The 19,689-nt window shown below is 42.9% G+C and overlaps 1 long non-coding RNA gene across 1 annotated transcript in view; it reads left to right on the top strand.

Annotated features, from left to right (window-relative positions):
* LOC146856399 (uncharacterized) overlaps positions 1-19,689 on the top strand; it is a 114,667-nt gene that overhangs the window by 9,287 nt on the left and 85,691 nt on the right. Inside the window, exon 2 of the long non-coding RNA XR_014980942.1 lies at positions 11,251-11,470. This is a non-coding gene — a long non-coding RNA (uncharacterized LOC146856399). The remainder of the gene's footprint in view (positions 1-11,250; positions 11,471-19,689) is intronic.

The raw sequence follows: 19,689 nt of genomic DNA, 5'->3' as shown, positions 1-19,689 counted from the left end.
ACCCATTCTACAAACTCCTGTTTATGCATATTCAGACATTCAGTCACTCCTAGGCATGACTGTGGCTACATCTTGTACTTTCCCCATAAAATGTAATGGTCAACAATACCTTCCCTTTACTTGTACTATACTCTTCAAATAACTTAATACTGAAATTAGTTTGTTTTGATCTCCCTTTGCACCATATCTATAAAAGCGTAGCAAAATATTCTTTAGAGCTAAAGGTTTGCCTGATTTGCAAGTGTGGGAGTTGTTTATTTTACTTTCTTCCTAGCTTATTTATTCAAATTTATTTTAGCTCAGCTGGTGTTTTTGTTGCTTACGTGCCACTTCAAGGAAGTCCTAAGAACTTGACTCTATGTAAAAAGAAACAAAAAAACCCTGGGTGTGGATTTGGTGGGGACCTTCAGCACTTAAGCTTCTGGCTGCTCCAACCCATTCAGCATATTACCACAAGCGCAGTTTGGTGTTTAGGGCCATGCTGGATATCTATCTAGGAGTACAGAGGGTGTTGGCCGCGTAGATACTGCTATTCTGAAACCGTACAAGTAGGATTGCAGCGGGGTGTTTATCCTTTTTTGTGGCTTCCAGTAGTTTGCTCAACATGCGGTTTGTGTACTAGCGCACAACACCTGTACTGGGATGGATGGATCTCTCTCTCTGGGTTAATGGGTGTGGAGAGTCTAGGTTACTGGGAGGGCATTTGTGGTTGTAGTTTAGAGTTTAGTATGGCGTGTACCTTTTGTGGATACTTGAGTAGCCGTTCGTTGATTTAGTGGCTTTTTCAATAAATGTATGTTCTACAGAGCTGTGCTGGCGATTGAGATGATGGGGGCGAATGGAAAATATATGCAGGTCTTGATTTTAGGTGGAAAGCTTGTCTTGTGCTCTGTACTTCTCATGCTGTTATGCCTCCATGTGTTGAGTTGGCCTCTTGAGCCCTTTGGGCTACCTTGTGACGTGGAACGTCTTAAAGGCAGGAGGTCAGCGACTGGGCATCGAGAAAGGTAGGAATGTGGCTAGTTCTTCAGCAATTCAAGTGGCAGACAGTTTTTTAAATCAGTTTTTATTGGTATTCCATACAAAACTTACACTTCATATTTTGCAACGATCATCAGTCACAAACGTTCTCCTTAATTTATCATTTCATTTCAGTGCAGCGATATTGTGAGACTCTGTGATAAAATTAAAGCTCTGTTCTTCACACACGCATTTGTTTGGCTCAATAATATGGTTATCATAGCATACATGGTTGTACTTGTATTACAGCCTCTGAAAATATGTTGAATGTACGACAATTGATTTGACTTGGAGTCCTTCTATCAACTGTGAAGGTGACGTAGCATTGAACAACGACCATGAACAATCCCCTTATGACCAAGGAAGGAATTAATTGGCCCTTTTGTGCTCACATTGTGAGCGGTGTATCTATTCCTATATTGTTATGTAAAGCTCTGGATAGTCTGAGGCATCTATTCCTAGATTGTTATGTAAAGATCTTGATAGTCTGGCTCCCTGATACATCCATATTCTCACTGGTACGCCTCAATCAGTCTCGATCTAGGAGCCGCATCATCGTATTGCTTATACAAATTCCCGCCTAGGATCTCTGATAAGGCAGCAGTTTTGTGGTGGTTATTATGTGTATCCCAACTTTCAAGGAGACATTGTATCATTTTTTCTGCACACAATTCATCCCTTCCCAAGCAATTTGAAATTTACGGAGGCCACCGGTGCAATGTTACCTTCCACTAGGCGTGAAACGTTTGACTGCTGCTTCTCATTTTTTGATACATGGGCCTGTAGAGGATTTCCAGGTCATAGTAATGGCCTGCTTCTGCAGTAGCTATAATAAATCAGCACATTTAGTTCATGCTTTACCTCTCTGTTAGCAGGTCACACTTGCTCCCGGAGTAGCTTATTTATTTATAGTGTTTTATAAAGGCCAGCGGCAGAAGCAGGACACATGATGCGTTACTCCCGGAATCCCTGATTACTGTCAGGACGCGGTATCCGTTTATTTAACCCGTGTTCAACCCGTTGCCTACTACCTTCCTAAAGAATATGGCCTGCCAAAGTGTTGAATAGAAACTTTTAAGGTCTTGAGTAACCTGGTGATTACGCAGATTTCACCCACACCACATCCCTGCGGGAACTGTAATGATTGATAAGAAAGCCACCTGACTTATTTTATATATATACAGGCTTGGATATTATTAATGTGGACGACGATCTTCGTTGTTGGTTACTCCTGAATGTGACCATTCCTACTAACTTTATCCATTCAAACATTCCTGGATTTAACCAGATGTCATTGTTGAAACTTTCGACCCAGACACTGCCATGTCACCTCATTATATCTCGGCAGATTTCCATGTATTAATTTAAATCAAAGAACGAAGTTGCTGTCTTCCTGGTATCCTCTTTCTAAAAGAGAGTCGATGTAGGACAAACCAACGGCTGTTAATATTGATTGTGTGACTATACCTTGTGAGGTTGGACACCTAACTAGGCCCAGAAGCCTTGGTTGTTTGAAAGACCACCTAAGCACGCCCTGAAGAAGGAGCCCTCTAAAGCAACCCATGTGCTCCGAAACGCGCGTTGGCGCTGGTCTCATGTTTATATTGCACAACCCATGGTTTTAACCGTTATTAGATTGTTGTTTAAAAATTCTTTTTGTGTTTTTCAGGTCTATTGTCTTTAATGCTTTTGAATGTCCTTGAATCTATGTTGTATATATGTTTTTTAGATGAATTGTCCGTATATTGTTAAGGTTAGTCACAACTTTGTTTCAATATTGTGACATTATATGTATATGTTGCCCAAAATAATAACGAAAAAATGAACAAAATGAACAAATAAATGAAATAACATTGTTTTGTACACCGTGGTCTGTGGTTGTTGTTAATATTTACGGACATTTTGCCTTTTTGAAAGATAAGCGTAGGAAGTTCTGTGTTTTGTGTATAAAGTGCAAACATGACCACCAGGTTATCAGAATAGCGTGCGACTCCTTTCCTGTTACGGTCTTGAGAACATTCCGAATCACGTGCTAAAACTGAGTTACAATGGGACAACCCCTCATCATGTGATAAAAACCAACGTTATCGACATGACTGTGGAGACAGCAAGCCGTTTAATTAAGCCACAGCTTGTTAATTATGTGAAGGAACATGTATGTGGTTGGTAATGTTGTATCTGTTGAAATCTATGAGATACATTCTTAAGATGTTGAAGGAACTTATCCAAGTTCTTGTCACTTGGCGAGTGACCCAAGTCCTTCTCACACCGTAGTTTCGGCTTTGGTAAGGGAAATGAATAAGGGCAGTAAGGATTTGTGTAACCATGTAGTGAGCTTATGGTCCATTCCTCTTTGTAAAGAGTTTGTGTGGTAGCTGTGTGGGCGAGGTTCTGCATCCATGATGTGCCAGAGAGTATAAATCAGCGGCAAGACTGTGGGTCAGGAGCTCAGCAGGCAGAAGGTCTGATCCCTTAGTAGTTCATCCGAAGGGATCAGTGCTCCATTCTTAAACAGGTCTCCAAGTGTGGCAAGTCCGGATTGATGCATTTGAGCTAGAACTGCACTAGTCTTTGTAGATAACTCAGCAAGCACCAGTGAGTGTGGTATTATGTGCATATAACAGAGCGCTCGTCTTGTGCTGCAGGATCCTCCTGTAACAATATTGTGCTACTTATAGGAGTCGGGAGTGTTATTACATGGCCTCGACTAACATAGGACCAATTGAGCTAGCTGTTCTATTTTTACAGATTTTGAAGCAGTCCCAAGCAAAGATATAAATGAGCCAACCATTGAGAGAGCCATTGTGTTTGCACTACTAAGTAGTATAGCTCAAAATCAGGTACTCCTTGGCCTCCCCGATCTGTCAGTTACCTTAAAGTGGTTAGGACTCTAGGTTAGCATCTGTTCAAGATCAAACCTAATAAGAGACCACCCATTTCTTTAAAATGTTTCAGAAGTAGTATGCAAGGTAAGTTTGTCTGATAGTAGATTAACTCGGGTGAAATCACCATTTTAGTCAGCTCTCTTCGGCCTGCTTCTGTAAAAGGGTGAAAATGGCAAAAGCTGACTTTGGAGCGGATGGATCTCGCCACCTTTCTGATATTGACCTCTATGATCTCTGCTTCAGCGTGATAGAACTGAACTACAAAAATTTTAAAAGTGAAGGTTTTCCATTTAGGGAGAATAGGTACGGAGTTGTCCCATGCTGATGGAGCTCTAAATCTTAACGGGAAAATATTACTTTTATCCCAGTTCACCTTCAGGCCTGATACACCGCCATAGGCTTCAAATTACCTAATAACCTCCCTGATGTTGGTCTCCTGTTTCCTGCAAACATAACAAGAGGTTGTTGGCATAAAGGTAAACTGTGTGGTATGCCATGCTATTGATGATCACCCGTTCTCTGCCTATCGAGCAAAGTCGCGCCGCAAAAGGCTCACCTGTGAGAGCAAATAGGAGCGGGAGATAGGACATCCTTGTCTAGTTCCCTGGCTTAACTTATATTAATCCAAGTTTGGACATGATCTTAATCCATTTATAGAAGGTTTCTTCCAGTCTGAATCAGTCCAGTACTTTGTGAATGAATCACCAAATAAGGGAGTCAAAAGTAGTCTGTATGTCGATTGATAACACAGCCATGTCAGGCCATGCCATAAAGGTCAACTCAGCTATCCTTAACAGCCACCTTATGTATTGCATTGTATTCCAACCCAGTACTAAACATTTCTGGTCGGCGTGGATTAAGTGTGACGTGTGGGTGGAGTCTGTTGGCAAGAATTTTCTCAAGTATCTTGTAGTCCACATTCAATATTGAAAGGGCTCGGTATGCTGACAGCTCATCTGAAGGTTTACCCGGCTTCAAGGATGCCACTACCAGTGCCTCCCCAGTTGTGGTGGGGATGATTGCATGTTTGAATGCCTCATTATAAAGAGTGACTAGCTTACGTGCCAATTGTTCCACAAAGGATCTGTAAAACTCGAGTGGGTAGATCGTCTGCCCAAGAGACCTTCCCCTTTGCCAGTAAAGGTATTGTCTTTCACCTCCTACATAGAAATTAGTTGTCCCAGTTCTGTGCTGCTCTGGCACGCCAATTTAGGCAATGAGATGCCTCCAAGATAGTCATCTACACTAGAATCGGTACAGTCAGCCCTATTGGTATTTAGCCATTTGTAATAGTTTAGAAAGGCTTTTTTAATCAATTTCTTGAGAATGCTGGTTTAAATCCTTCGAGGTCCATAATCTTTGTCAATGTGGACCACTTTTTCTCTGGATTAGCTAGCAAAGCTAGAATTCTGCCAGATTTATCACAATTTGTCTGTTGATGGGCTAATTATACTGTATAGTCCAAGCAGCTTTGCTGCTTGACTATGGAAGTCTCTTCTCTGGTCTTGTTCAGGTCAGTAAGGTGTGTTTCACCTGTTACTATCCTGTTCTCAAGGTCGTGCAAGAGTCTTTCAAGGGCATTTTCCTGTTGGGTAATTTGCTTTCTGACCCCTACAGTTGTTTGTACAAAATCTTCCTGAAGAGTGACTTTAAAAGTCTCCCATTTTGTAAACTATTGAGTGGGTTGAGCCTGTATTTTCTTTGAAGTAATGTCCTGTGAACTCCCTGACTGATGCACAGAATGTTGGGTCTTCCAGTGCCTCGTGTTGTGTTGAAGCTTCTGTATTGCTGTGGGTGTTGTGCCTTACATTTTCAACATAAATGGGTTATGTTCTGATATTGTTTGACATAAATACTCAGCTGTGCTACCTTCTGATAAGAAGTAAGACTATCTAATGAAGTGATCCAAGCAGACATGGACGTCATGAACTGCTGAATGATAAGAGTTTTCTTGGAAGGCCGGATGTTTATGACGCCATATGTCATGGAGCAGGGGTACTCACAAACTTTCTCATGGGGGCCAAATTTACAGTGTGGTTTGTGGCCGAGGGCCGCACCTTGGGGGCGGGTTCATTGGGGGCGGGGGCGGGGCTAGAGCAACAAAAAAAAACTGTGACCATGAGGTGGAACACAGGTCCCTGCAGCGGACGCCTTCGTCCACTGAGCCACCGGACCCGGCATACACATATCTCTCTCTCTCCCGCTCTCTATCTCCCTCCCTCCTCCGTCTCTCTCCCTCCCTCCTCCGTCTCTCTCCCTCCCTCCTCCGTCTCCCTCCCTCCCTCCTCCGTCTCCCTCCCTCCCTCCTCCGTCTCCCTCCCTCCCTCCTCCGTCTCCCTCCCTCCCTCCTCCGTCTCCCTCCCTCCCTCCTCCGTCTCCCTCCCTCCTCCGTCTCCCTCCCTCCTCCGTCTCCCTCCCTCCCTCCTCCGTCTCCCTCCCTCCCTCCTCCGTCTCCCTCCCTCTCTCTCCGTCTCCCTCCCTCCTCCATCTCCCTCCCTCCCTCCTCCGTCTCCCTCCCTCTCTCCTTCTATCCATCTCTCTCTCCTTCTATCCATCTCTCTCCCTCTCTCTCCCCGTCTCTCTCTCTCTCTCTCTGTCGCCCTCCCTCTCTCTCTGTCGCCCTCCCTCTCTCTCTGTCGCCCTCCCTCTCCGTCTCCCTCTCCGGCTGTCTCTTTGCCTCTCTGTCTGTCTCTGCCTCTATCTGTCTGTCCCTGTCTCTGCCTATCTGTCTCTGTCTGTCCCTGTCTCTGTTAGTCTATCTGTCTCTCCCTACTGCCCTCTGTCATCCTCTGTCCCCTTACCCGACTCTCACACCCTGCTGTTCTCTTGTCATTCTTTGTCACCCCGTCCCCCTCCCCTCCCCCCCTCCGCTTGTGTGGCAGCTGAGGCAGCTTCCCTTCCAGGGCACACACACAGCCCCACCCGAGTACTTCACAGGTCTTTAAGAGACCATTTGCATGATAACGAGGCTTTGTTGTAGTTCACCTCTTAGCGGCCCAGCAGCTCCACTCGGACTATCGCTTGAATCCCCAGGCCCCCACAGAGCAGAGTCTGTGTTTGCAGACACTGTTAAAAAAACAAAAAACACCGGTACGATGTCTGAAAGGTCCGCGGGCCGCCAAGAAAGGCTTGCCGGGCCGCTGGCGGCCCGTACTATGAGTACCCCTGTCATAGAGGGACCAAAGTTGTTACCATTCTCTGTTGGCTTTTGCTGTGGTATACACTGAAGTGTTTGGGAGTGGTGGGTGAGATCAATCTAAGTGCACGTCCAATACCCCTTTGAAGTGTCTGCCTGTAATTGCTGGCTAATCAGGCCGATTTGATATCAGAGGAAACTGGGAGGAGTAGAAGTATGTTTGACCTATGTTTGGTGCATAAATACTGCCTAACAGCAGCGATCTACCCTCGTCTGCCCTCCAAAGAAACGTACCTGCCATTATCATCTATAACCTGATTCCAGATTTTGAACAGGACCTTGGGACTGATCCAGATAAGTGTCCCTCTAGCATATGATGAGTACTCAGTGGTTGGAACTCTGTGTCACCGCCTGTTATAAAGCTTTACCCTCTGTGTCACTTGGGTCTCCTGAAGCATTGCTAAGTGTATCACTCTGTGTCCAAGAAATCAGTATACCTTGTATCCCTCACTTGTAGTAGATATTTCCCGGACATTCCAAGTTAGAAACTCAAGAGTTTAACCCTATTCTTCAGCACAGTGAAAAGGACTGGAGCCTGAAGAGGGAGTTTGTATCCAAGTAAGTAACTCAGGATTTATACTTAGAAACGCCACCCTTCCACAAGCCATTTCCCACACACACTGTGGCAGCAGGGGTCTCCGCTTTCGGCACCCAAAAAGAAAACAATCGTATCTGTAACTGAATAACAAACTGAGTGCACTTGCTGCACAAGATCAAACTATAAAGGGGTGATGTAGTCCAGAAGGGGGGGGGGGGGGGTCAGCAAAGTGACCAGTCCAACAAGCATTGGCATAGCCAATAGGTCTCGCTTTTGGGACCTTATAAGTATTTAGTGATGCAGCACAATATTCTTGGTGCAACAACAACTGTTGCATGGCAAAACACTTATAAAGTCCCCAAGGCGAGACCTATTGGCTTTGCCAATGCTTGTTGCTGTTTTTGTGGTACTGCAATATATAGGGATGTTATTTGTCACAGTTTACAGTTTGGATTAGATCATTGATGACACTATTGTTCATAGGATCACAATGTCTCCAGTAACAACTTCTTGCTGCCCAGGTCGTGCCGAGGGGTTCCTTTTCCGGTGGTTCTCCTGTCCTGATCAAGCCGAAGGTCCTGCTGCAGTTGTCTCCTCCCTTGTGTGTGTGGTTGTGGTTTTGTGTGTGGGGTTGTGTGTGTGGGTGTGTGTGGTTGGTTGTGTGTGTGTGTGTGTGGTTGAGTGTGTTTGTGTGGTGTGTGGTTGTGTGTGTGGTTGTGTGTGTTTGTGGTTGGGTGATGTGTGTGGTTGTGGTTGTGTGTGTGGTTGTGTGTGTGACAGTAATATTAAAAGCATCTCAAAATAAAGGAGCACAAACATCGAGTTTGGAGAAAGAGAAAGCACGTTGTAAATCAAACGGGCGCAGCAAAGCATTGACCCAACAACAAAAACAAAACAAGATCACTTAGCGAAGACTGAGTGCTGATAATGGATACACACAGCCCATCATCTTAAGAGTTCGATTGCAACCAATGTGCACTCAAACCTGCCCCCTCCTTGTGAGTTGCACCCCATATTTCATGAGTTATAACTGCTGCACCCACCGTAGCGCTTTGAGATCTAAAGCGCAACATAGGTCTAATCGACTAAGCAGTTGCCAACATGCTGTGCTTTTAAAGAGAATGTGCCAAAAGATTCCAGCTTCCTCATCATGTCCTCATGAAAGCGCCAATGAAAGGACTCCCTGAATGGTTCAACGGACATGAAGCAGCCGCTGCGATCAGAAATAAACACTGTGAACGTTGTCCAGTTTCACGGTAACATTTCCTTAATGTTCCTTAAGTCACAAAACAGTAATACTAAAAGCATCTCAAAATAAAGGAACACAAACATCGAGTTTGTGGAAAGAGAAAGCACGTTGAGGCAGCGATGGAAGATACATTTAAGGTCGGCGTGATATTGCCTGATGGAGATGCACCCACTGAGAGAATCCCGAACGCTTGTAAGCGCGAAGGCGGGGGAGGGGGCGGAGGCAGGGCGCAAGCAAGAGGAAAGACAGATGGCGCTGAAGGCTGGCGGTTCGCGCGTTCGCGTGAACACAAGCTTGTCGCCTGCCAGCTGCACTTTGAAAACTCACCTACTAAAGTCTCTCCGAGCAGCGCATGCGCGCTGACTCAGCGAGACCTAAAAAGGCAAAGAGGAGTCTTTGGGGTGAATGGTTCACTCCCTGACATTCCTATTCTAGGGCTGTTGACTCTTCTTGAGAGGGTAACCCAGGTTGCGTGGGGTTCCGAGCTCTGCTTGGCTCGCTCGGCTTTCCCAAGATCAGGCGCTGATGTTTGCGGTGGTTGTTCTGCTGCTGCCTGCTTCTAGTTCTTGCCGAGCTGCCATTTTGGGAGTGCGGCTAGGTTAAGCTGTAGTTACTGGTGTACTCCTGGAGGCGTGGTGTTCACCAAAACTGGTACATCCTCCCTTCTGCGAATGCTTGAACTCCTTACAGCAGCTACCCGTGCCCAAGAAGAAAAGTAGAGCCTATAGAGTCCATGCCGGCTTGTGAGCTCGCTAGACCTTGTCGACATGTTTTGTGGCCAGGCCACACCATCAAGCTTCTCTTACAAGTTGTTTCAATTGGTGTGGTTCATACTTAAAATCATTTTGTGGATATAATATATTATGACTTCTCGAAAGAAGTCTCTGTCACCATGTCTTAAGATAAACCTATCTTCATAGTTATGGTATTAAGCACTGGTTGTGTTACTCAGAACTGATTCCCTAGAACTGGTTAGTTTTATGTTCGAAATATAAATGGATTTCTTTGCTCTGCTCAACACTACTAACAAATCCTCCTTTTCTGGTAACTAGATGAACGGAATATTTCAAAGTTCTAAATAGTTTTGTTTGAGCTTTGTGCCTTGTTAATTTTGCCTATCTATTTTTGGTTTAATTACAGATTTGTTTTGAAGTCCTAATTAATTTTAACCTTTTGGTACTTCACATTCAGATTATATTTATCCCAATTTGTGCTGTTCATTTCCCAGACTAGCTTTCAATGACTTTAGCTGTACTGGAATGTACTTATTTTATCTTCATGATGTCTTTTCTAGTTGTGTTCTGATAAGCATTTTCAAGTGCTTGGTTACGTTATTATGTTCAGGCACGACTTGTAGTAGGTCTAGTTTTGTGTGTTTATCAATTGGATTTGTGTAGAATGTTCTTGAAGTAGTCTAAAGTTTTTGAAGTTGTTAAAGATACTTTCTTTCCTGGGTTCGTTTTGAAATTGGCTGCATTAGTTTTCAGTTTGTCATTGGCTATTTTGTGGTTTGAGTCACTCGCTTAGTTCCTAGATAAAGGAAGACCGGTTCAGAACCTGAAGGCTGAGATAGACCAGGTGGAGAAGGCCAGCCGGACTACAAGGAAGGCAAGGTACATGAGGATGAGGGACAACAGTACCCAAACTAAGAAGACCGAAAGGGTCATCAGGATAAGGAAATAAGGACCAGGATAATGAAGTACAGGGACAAGTGAACGAGGATTAGAATTTGAGACTAGCCGAAATAGTAGCACGAGGAGAGTTCGATGTACGAGGAACAGAAGGTGCTAAAGTAGAAGGACCAGGCTCTGTGAAATATCTGTGAATGAGCCCATGACCCTTGAGAAGGACGATGACCAGGACCTGGGCCACAGGGATGGGGTTTAGTATCAAGCCGACCAGGAGGCCAAGCAGGATCAAGATCAGGACGACTAAAGCAAAGGAGACAAAAAGGCCAAGGACTGGAAGTTTAAAGAAAAGCGGGCCAGAGGCAGAAGGACCATGAAAGGATCAGGACTAGCAAGAGCATCATAAAGAAGCCAAGTAGAGGATTAGGAGCAGGGCCACTGGATTAATGCGGCAGGGGAGCACCAAAGTTTGCGGCCAGACAATGTAAAATATGTAGCATAATGCAACACATTTTTTATAGTATTACTTCATTATTTTGTATACCTGATAATTTCTGTGGAAATATTTCACCTCATTAAAACCAGTTTAAAAACAAATACAGTAATAGGCAACTGAAAGATGACTAGTTAACCTTGGAAAGGGCCCTCCACTGTGCTTGAACATGCTGCCATGTTTTTAGTAACTTTTGAACCGTTAGAGCTACAAATAACAATTTTTTTGTTAAAATCTGCAGGTTATGTAGCAGATGATGAATTAAGTTGCAAATACTGCAAAGCCAGACAGATGCCAAAAAAGCTGCGGCGGCAGAATCTCATAATTCCAGTGACCTTAATTAGGAAGAGTAAGAAGAGGAAAAGACCAGAAGGATTAGAACCATGAAGAGTCAGACCAAGAGCAGAATAATGAGGAGGATGAGAAGGACCACCTGGGGAGCATGCGCTGGAAGACAACAAGTAAGAGGCGGACTAACTGGAAGTGACCCGAGTGATTCTAGGTCACATATAGAACATGCCCTTAGTAACATGCCACAGTTGTTATAAATGATTGTTAACTACATTGTTAAGCCATAGCCCCTCTAGAGACATACCTTTTTTAAAGCACTTACAGCTCTGGATAGCTCAATTAGATATCTTAAAATGCAGTCTGTGTTCGATTAAGCAAACCAGAACAGTTTGACTATCTTATTTTCCTAGTTTTGAATTTGTAATTGCTTCTGCCCTCTTTCGTCGCACCCAGCTCATGGGGTCCCAGAGTAAACATCTTCTATTTCCATCACTGTCCGGTTAATCTAGTACTTTAACTTGATTTAACAGGAGCAATGTGTAGGCACATATGAGGGTTTATAGATTTAAATGTAAGTAAACAATAAAACATTTTTTGGGAAATATAGAGATGTTCATGTTCCCTTCTGGTGAGCAGTTTCTGTTTTTGGTGATCTGGTATTCATTCCGTCCTTTACTGTGGTGGTCCTTTAATGGCGCTCTCCAGCTATGTTCGGTCCCTAATCCCAGTTTATGTGAGCAGTGTGTTAATTTTTTGCGGTGGCTTTGGTCGTGAGCGGCCCCTGCCAGACCCTAACGCTTTCTACCCGATCACTCACTCTAGGAACCCTGACAGACCCTAACGCTTTCTACCCGATCACACACTCTAGGAATCACTGGGCGGCGTTGGTTGTTGAGCTATTGTTTTTCTGTATTATTTTATTCTTCTAATCTTACTTTAGGATATCTTTGGTGCTAAAACTAAGCCACAACTTATTGGTTTGTTCTGTAACCCCATCATCGCAGTCTGTTAAGCAGAATGTCGTGGCCAAGGATGTCAAACATTTAGCGATAGGTAGATCTTTTACGCTGGATTTTTAAAAGGGATGCTCTCTGTTGTGCCGATAATAGAAAGGGTTCTTGCTTGTTCCGTGAAAAGTAGTACATTGCGATTGGTCTATATTTTAATAATTTTACTGGATCTAAAGAGGGCGTTTTATTATTTGTGGTTAACTAATTGTTTTATGTCTTTGTGAATCCCACCATGAGTGGAAAGGTTTGTTTGTAATTTGTCTCAATTGAAGGGGTTCATATTTAAGATCCTTTTTTCTAGATTTAATATTTGATGACATGCAAATAAAGTGTTGGCACCAAGTATTAAGATGGGGTTATTTTCCGCTTTATGTAGCTAATCCCGGGTTATGTTAAGAATTGAGTCACTCAAACTTGTGATTTTTAAGTTAGAAATATTAATGAATTTCTTAATGCTGCTCACCACTACAAATTGTTCCTCCTTTTTTGAGGAACTGGATCAACTGAATATTTCATAGTGCTATATAGTTTTGTTTGAGTTATTTGCATTTTTAAGTTTGTCTAAACTTATTTGCTTTAATCACCTATTTCTTTTGAACTCTTAATTCATTTTAGCCTTGTTCAGTCACTAGCTGGGCCATTTCTAGTTTTGAGTGGCGATCAATCAGAATTATGTTTAAGGTTCTTGACACGTTCTAAAGTTTTTGAAGTTGTTAAAGATCCTTGCGTCCTCTCCTGTCTGGCTATCTTCCTTCTTGCAACAGATACTCGGCTTATAGAATATCTTCTGATGTCTCTGCAGCGTTACATCCTACCAGATATCTAATAGAAACAAATTGATGTTAGAGACTCCATCGAATTCTGTGAGACTAGTGAGGCAGTCTCTGATACCTTATCAAAAGGGCGCAAGGTATGGGCGCTCCCATAACGTGTCTATGAAGCTACCTCTCTGTCACACCCCCTTGAGTGGCCTCTATTGCCGCTTCCCTTTTTTGAGCCAAGTGTTCCCTGGTGAGATGTGATCTATGGAGTATTTTTAGCTGCACCAGCCTATATCCCGCCCTTATCGACACCTCTCTTGGTGAGTGGATCACCTCTTCTCGTTCCCTTTCCTCTACTGTCCCTACATCCCTTTGCCCGTGTAAGTTCAGTTTATCTAGCTGGTCTGGTGAATTATCCATTTATATATGAGGGATATTGCTTTCTTAGGGAGGTGATTGTGTCCTATCTTCTAATAGGGTGAAGTCTGCTAGTTTTGGGATGTGCCATAGCTGTAGGTATTTATATGTTTTGGTAGCAGCCAGCTGATATTCTTCCCTAAACACATCTAGTGGAATGGGTCCTTCTTCCTCCTTGACATCTCCCAGTTGCTAAAACCTAATCTGGCCCATTTTCGTTGAGACTGCCTACTCCCCTTAGTATTCGGGGTTTCTTGTGTTGGGATGCTTCCCATTTCAGGTGTGTAAGTACAGTGCTTCCCAAACTTTTTGGAAAGAAAACTTGTGAGATCTACCCAGATTAAATGGATGATTGATTTAAAAAATTTTTTTTTATCTAACTAAAACATTGTGTGGTAGCACACTGTCATTATCCATTGGAAGTCACTAAATTTGCAGAGACATAAAGTTTTCTGATAAAACTATTTGAAACTAGATGATACCAGATAATGTGTGGAAATTAGGTTTCAGTGAATTTTTATCATTTGTGCATCACCAAGTAAAGTGTCTTGATTTATTCCGATCGTATTGAAATCTTTGCCTCCATTATTGAATAAAAAAATGCTGAACGTGTACAGTACATTTACAGGTTTTTAGGTCTCGCCTAGCGAATGCAGCGCATGCGCTGCTTCGCCTTGGCAAGACTATTAATGCCGGTTATGCTAGCGAAGGGAGACAAACCATGTGCGCGCACGGACAGGCGATGTGCACGCGCATGGCGTCTCCTCTCTAGCGATGGTAGCTTTCACATGCTCCCACCGCGTGCTTGTTAATTTTTAGTTCATGCTGTCTGTTAGTGTGGGGTTTGATTGCCATCTAGTGCCTATGTTTTGATAGTCTAACAGCAACATAGTAAAAATCGATTCTGCATTCTTTTTTTTCCCTAATAGCGTATTTTGAATTACTATTAGAATGTATTTAACATATATGAATATAGCGCATATATGCCTGAAAAAGAAATCTAGCATCGAAACGCGTGCAAAAAAAAATATAATAGACAAAATAAAATCCAAAACCACAAGTACAGAGTTACAATGTGAAACGCGATCTGCATCGTATTTGCAATGGTGATAACGTTTAAAATAGTTTTTAATCACATTTGTTCCTAGAGGTAACCTTTCAACATGCGCTTAAAAAGAATACGCGCTAAAGTAAGGTACAATCAGAAAGGCGAAGTACTCCAGCTACTGCTACCATTTTCCTCCAAATGCATCTCTTTTAATTAGTATGGAGCAATATAGATCCGGTCCGACACGTAGTGTAGTTAGTATGTTTGTTTTTAAAATGTAATTGATATGTCAAGTATACGGGAGTAAACCCTTGCACTTATTTCCCCCAAATTTCCAAAACTAAAAATAAATCCTCTTTGATAGGCACTGGGCAGACTGATAATCTAACACCCTGACCCCTTACATTATTCTTATTGCTTGATTTTACACTGCTTGCATTTTAAGATTTGATTGGGGTGGGTGGGGGCACGATGGCCACTTTGGTTCATTCCTACTTGCTTCGCGGATCTCATAATTGACTTTATTGGCATTCTAAGCTCGATCCAATGCCAGTATGCCTTGCGGACAATCAAGAGAATACTCAAGGTTAATTATGCCAGACTTGAATACACAGATCTGTCCATTTGCTGCGGCATCTGCTACTGTGCCGCCATGCAGTCAAACTTGTGATCGGTGCTGCTGCATGAGTAGGGAGTTTCTGATGGAAGCTCAGACACCAAATGCAGCCACACACTAGCTGCTATGTACACAATTAGGATGCAATTAAGATACTGAAATTGACTGTCTTCATCGAAGCTCTCTAAATATTGTACTTTGTGCAACTCAGAAAATGCCCGCCCTACGAATAAGATTGCACCTGCCGTCCTGATGGGAAAAACACGTTACCTGCGAATTCTTCATGGCACCCAAGAATCTGAAAACACATTAAGGAATGAACATACAGTATTGCTTTTAAATGTATCGAGAAGAGACACAAATTCCCAGAATTTGCCACCTTTATCAACTTAATCTCAACCGCTATGCTCCCTCTGTCTGTATTAGTATTTATCTGACCCTAAAAGATACCCAAGACATCATTGGTATCTTCGCTTCTGGTACACTGGATTTCTTTACTCCTGTGAGGACAACTCTTATTTTATCCCGCAGAGATCTAGATTATAAATGCAACCGCTAGACCTCGCCATACCACATTAGACGAGTTTGCTTGCGAGTGGACTGAGTAAAAACGCCCAGCAGCATCTTAACCCCATATTGACCTCATTCGCAGAATTCTTGCAGAGTCTAGACCCCAAGAGCTGGAACAGATTGAAACCCTAATTGTACAACTAAGATAGGCATAATATAGTACTAGCTAATGAATGCAGCTATTTAAGCCATGCTTCTTTTAAAAACTGAAGACACTAACTGCTAATGCTAACTGTGTGTGTGTTGGGGTACGGAGAGTTAAGGGACTCGTGCGGTCCTTGTGGTTAGGAGAATATGCCGCCTCCTTGGAGTTTCGTCAACCCTCTGCACATTGTGTCTAGGCTGGCGCAATCCCATGTGGTGAAAAATACAAGGGCCATTTCTGGCTTTGCTAAGTCCCTTGTGCCTCACTCCTCCTAGTGTAAGAACATGGGCGCTTGTAAACCACAAGCATTCGCATTGCAATAGGAATCGCATTTTAAAAAGTTTGACCTATTGGTATTGTAAATAATAATGCCTTTTATTAATGCAGGTTTTTAAAACCCAAATAAAAGGCATTGTCATTTACAATGTCAATAGCTCAACATCTCGCATTTGCGAGACCTATTGCATTACAAATGCTTGTTACATTCTGCTGTGTGTTACAAAAATTACATGCTTAGCCTTTCCTTTCTCAGACTTTGTACCCCAGCAAGTGTGTCACGTAATTCACTTTCCTTTCTTTCTCTGACTGTAAAGTGAGAGAAGTTTGTAAACATCAATCCCAGTGTTAAAACAAGCAATGGCTAAGCCAATAGGTCTCGACTTTGGGGCCTGGTGTCTTTGCCAAAGCCTTCTGACGATGCTGTGAAGCAGGCAAATGCCTATGAATTGACTCGGGTGCCAAGTTTATTTTGTTCACCTATACGAGATGGAAATTGATTTAGTTTTCTTAAGGTGGAGGAGCTGGCACAAACAAAACCCTTTATAAATGAGACCTCGCGGTTGATAGGATGCAACAGGTAAAGCAGTCAAATAAAAATAAAGCTCTGGGTTGGGGAGCAGCAGTGGGAGATGGGGAGAAACACTCAAGAGAGACAGCATGTGGGCAAGGGAAGAAGCACATGATGGAAAAGAGTTATGCAGGTCGAGGGCGAGTTTGGTGGGGAGCAGCACACAAGGGCGATTGCTTGCTTCCTATGCATCAGCTTGAGCTGGCTTACCTTCCTTCTCTTATGCTTGCAAATGAGTGACAAGAAAGCCAACCAGTGGTAAGCAGTGGGAATGTTGTGAAACCACTGTAAGTTCATGGTAAGCCCATAACCAGACCACTTGCACTGTCTAGTAAGCTAGACCTAAAATGTAGTTCACCAATTTTAGGCAAGGGAAAGATGAATCTAATTCAATCAGAAACACTGTAAAACATCCATGCTCCCCGTGACGGGCAAACACTAGTCTAGGTCAGAAAGCAGTCAACGAAGAAGCAAGCAAAAAAGATTGACCAGAACGCCAAGCGATAAGCACTGGGCTGATGTAGAGACCACTTTAAGTTTCCGCATTGTGTACAAGAGCTAAAGCTGTCTGTTGGTGAGACATAAAACACAACATTGAATACCTAGGTTTTCACTGCATTTGGCCGCCAAAGTCTGGATGGGTGAAAGTTGTCACAGGTTGCATGCGGCTGCTAGCAGTTAGGACTATCTTGTACGTCTTCCTTCGTATATGCGTTGTGTTCTTTCTGCTGCTGGTAGGTGACATAGAAGGATTTGAACGCTTCACTTATTTCTGGTTGGCCTAAGATCATCACGCAAATGGGTGTAGCATGCTACCAGGTACTAAGGTGCTAACAATCATGCAGTTGCATCTCTTGCCCTCAGAGGTAGCGGGAGCTCTAGAGGTACCCTCAAGTGCCTGCCTCATTCAGTCATGCAGACTCAGGTTGTCGCTGCAGTGAGTGCTAACACATGGGCGTGCTGAACATCATAGATCCGCTCCAAGCATACCTTATATACTGAAACTGAAGCAGCAGGTGGTAGATTTCACATAGTTGTTTAATGGTCACATGTTACAAAGATGATTCTCGGGAAGTGCAGTAGTTTTTCGGCTAACATTTCTGGGGCTTGCAGAGACACTTTTCCCATTATACATCTTTATCTACAGGTTTTAGCATGTTTAGAGCTTTGGGTGCGGAAGGACTGGCTGGAAGTTGCTCACATGCTTTTATTTCCTTTACTTTGGTCTGCTGTGTTTGCATAATGGTCGTGTCTCCACTTGAGTGATTACAATGCAGATATCTGAAGAAATGATGTCTTATTCTAAAGCTGAAGGGCATGCAGGGGTTGCAGAAGACCGGTTTGAGTGTACTCCCTATAGAACCCCCACAAATGATTGCAAAAGTAGCCCTTTGAGTGACTCTAATATGATAAAACATAGAACTGATTACTACTATGTTCGCTTTAACTGGGTTCTTTGTGGTTAAGGCAGCAAATTTCTATTTTGCGTTGGATTTAGGAACAATTAACCTTCTCAAGCCTGTTTTCAGGAAGCAGACAACCTTTACCTCTCAAGGTTTGACCTTGATAAAAGCAAGGGATACGAAGGTCTCCTCCGAGCTGATCATTCAGCAGAAACTGTAACTATCAGTGAAGCTGAGTAGATAATCGGAGAGCTCAAGAGTGCTTAAGAGGACAACCCAGTAGGGAATAGTGACATTAAACAGGCCACTTGCCAACTTCCTTTCTGCTAAATATGTGCGGACTCAGGAGAGAAAATGGAGCTCTACATTACCACCAGGGCCACTAGAATTATGCAGCAGGAGAGGGCTAGATTATGTGGCAGGGTTGAGTAAATTGTGCAGCACTAAAAGGCACATTTTGTTGGATAATGCAGCACATTTTGTAGCAGTATTACTTCATTATTTCGTCACTTTTTAAACTTGGTAACACCGTCTTTGCATTGATTTCACCTCCGTACCAGTTTAATACTCAAATATAGCAATAAGCAATAGAAAGGTGACCAGTCCAGCTTTGCAAAATTCCTTCCACTTTGCGGCAATGTGTCACTGCATTTTTAGTAACTTTTGAACCGTTTGAGCTAGGAATGTTTTTATTAAAATCTGAAGATTGCACAGCAGATGATGGATTATTTGGCAAATGCGGCAAATCTGTAATTATGCAAAAAGCACTGTGGCCACGCAATCGCATAATTCCAGTGGTCCTGGTTACCATTTATTACTTAACTTTTGACACCAGCTTCCTCTAAAAGGAAATTGTCAATCTTTACAAAAGTGGACGTGTTTTAAAGTTGTCTTCAAATCAAAGGCTATCTACTAACAATTTATTTTCCAAAACACATCCTTGGACAAAAAGTGGATATGAAGGTATTTGTTGCTCTCCACACCAAGTAATACAGGCAGACACTCACTTAGTGCATGTCATGCACTCAGTTATTTCTTAAAAAAAGTTTGCTGTTACTACCATTTTTAATGACATTAATTTAACAAACATAAATGGATGAAATGCTGAGTCAGTCATACCAAGCTGTCTCTGGTGCGCCACCAGTTCTTATTTGCATTAACATCATTACTCTATAAACACTAACAAAACAAACCTATTGTGGGGGGATGCAGAAACTTGGGTTACTTGCAGGTAGTGTCATGACATGTTAGAAATGGGGATCTCTAGCTGGCAGTGGCTTGCACCCTGTCCAAGTAGGGACTCTTCTTCGTAGTCCGGGTGCTCAGCCCCTTGGTAGCTTGGTACAAGCAGTCAGGCTTATCTCAAAGGCAATGTATAAAGTATTTGTACATAACACACGCACTAACAGTGAAAACACTACAAATGGACACCACACCAGTTTAGCAGAGTAAAGTATCTATCGAAACCAAATGAGAACTGAAACAACAAAATCCAACATAAATATGTCAAAATATCACTTTTAAAAGGTAAAAACAGTTCAGTCCATATAAATCTATGGATGTTTCTTTTTT

This window comes from Triturus cristatus, chromosome 4_1 (assembly GCF_964204655.1).
Source record: "Triturus cristatus chromosome 4_1, aTriCri1.1, whole genome shotgun sequence".
In the NCBI taxonomy this organism is placed as follows: domain Eukaryota; kingdom Metazoa; phylum Chordata; class Amphibia; order Caudata; family Salamandridae; genus Triturus; species Triturus cristatus.
Note: the sequence above shows the minus strand (reverse complement) of the source record. Positions and strands in the feature narration are given on the sequence as shown.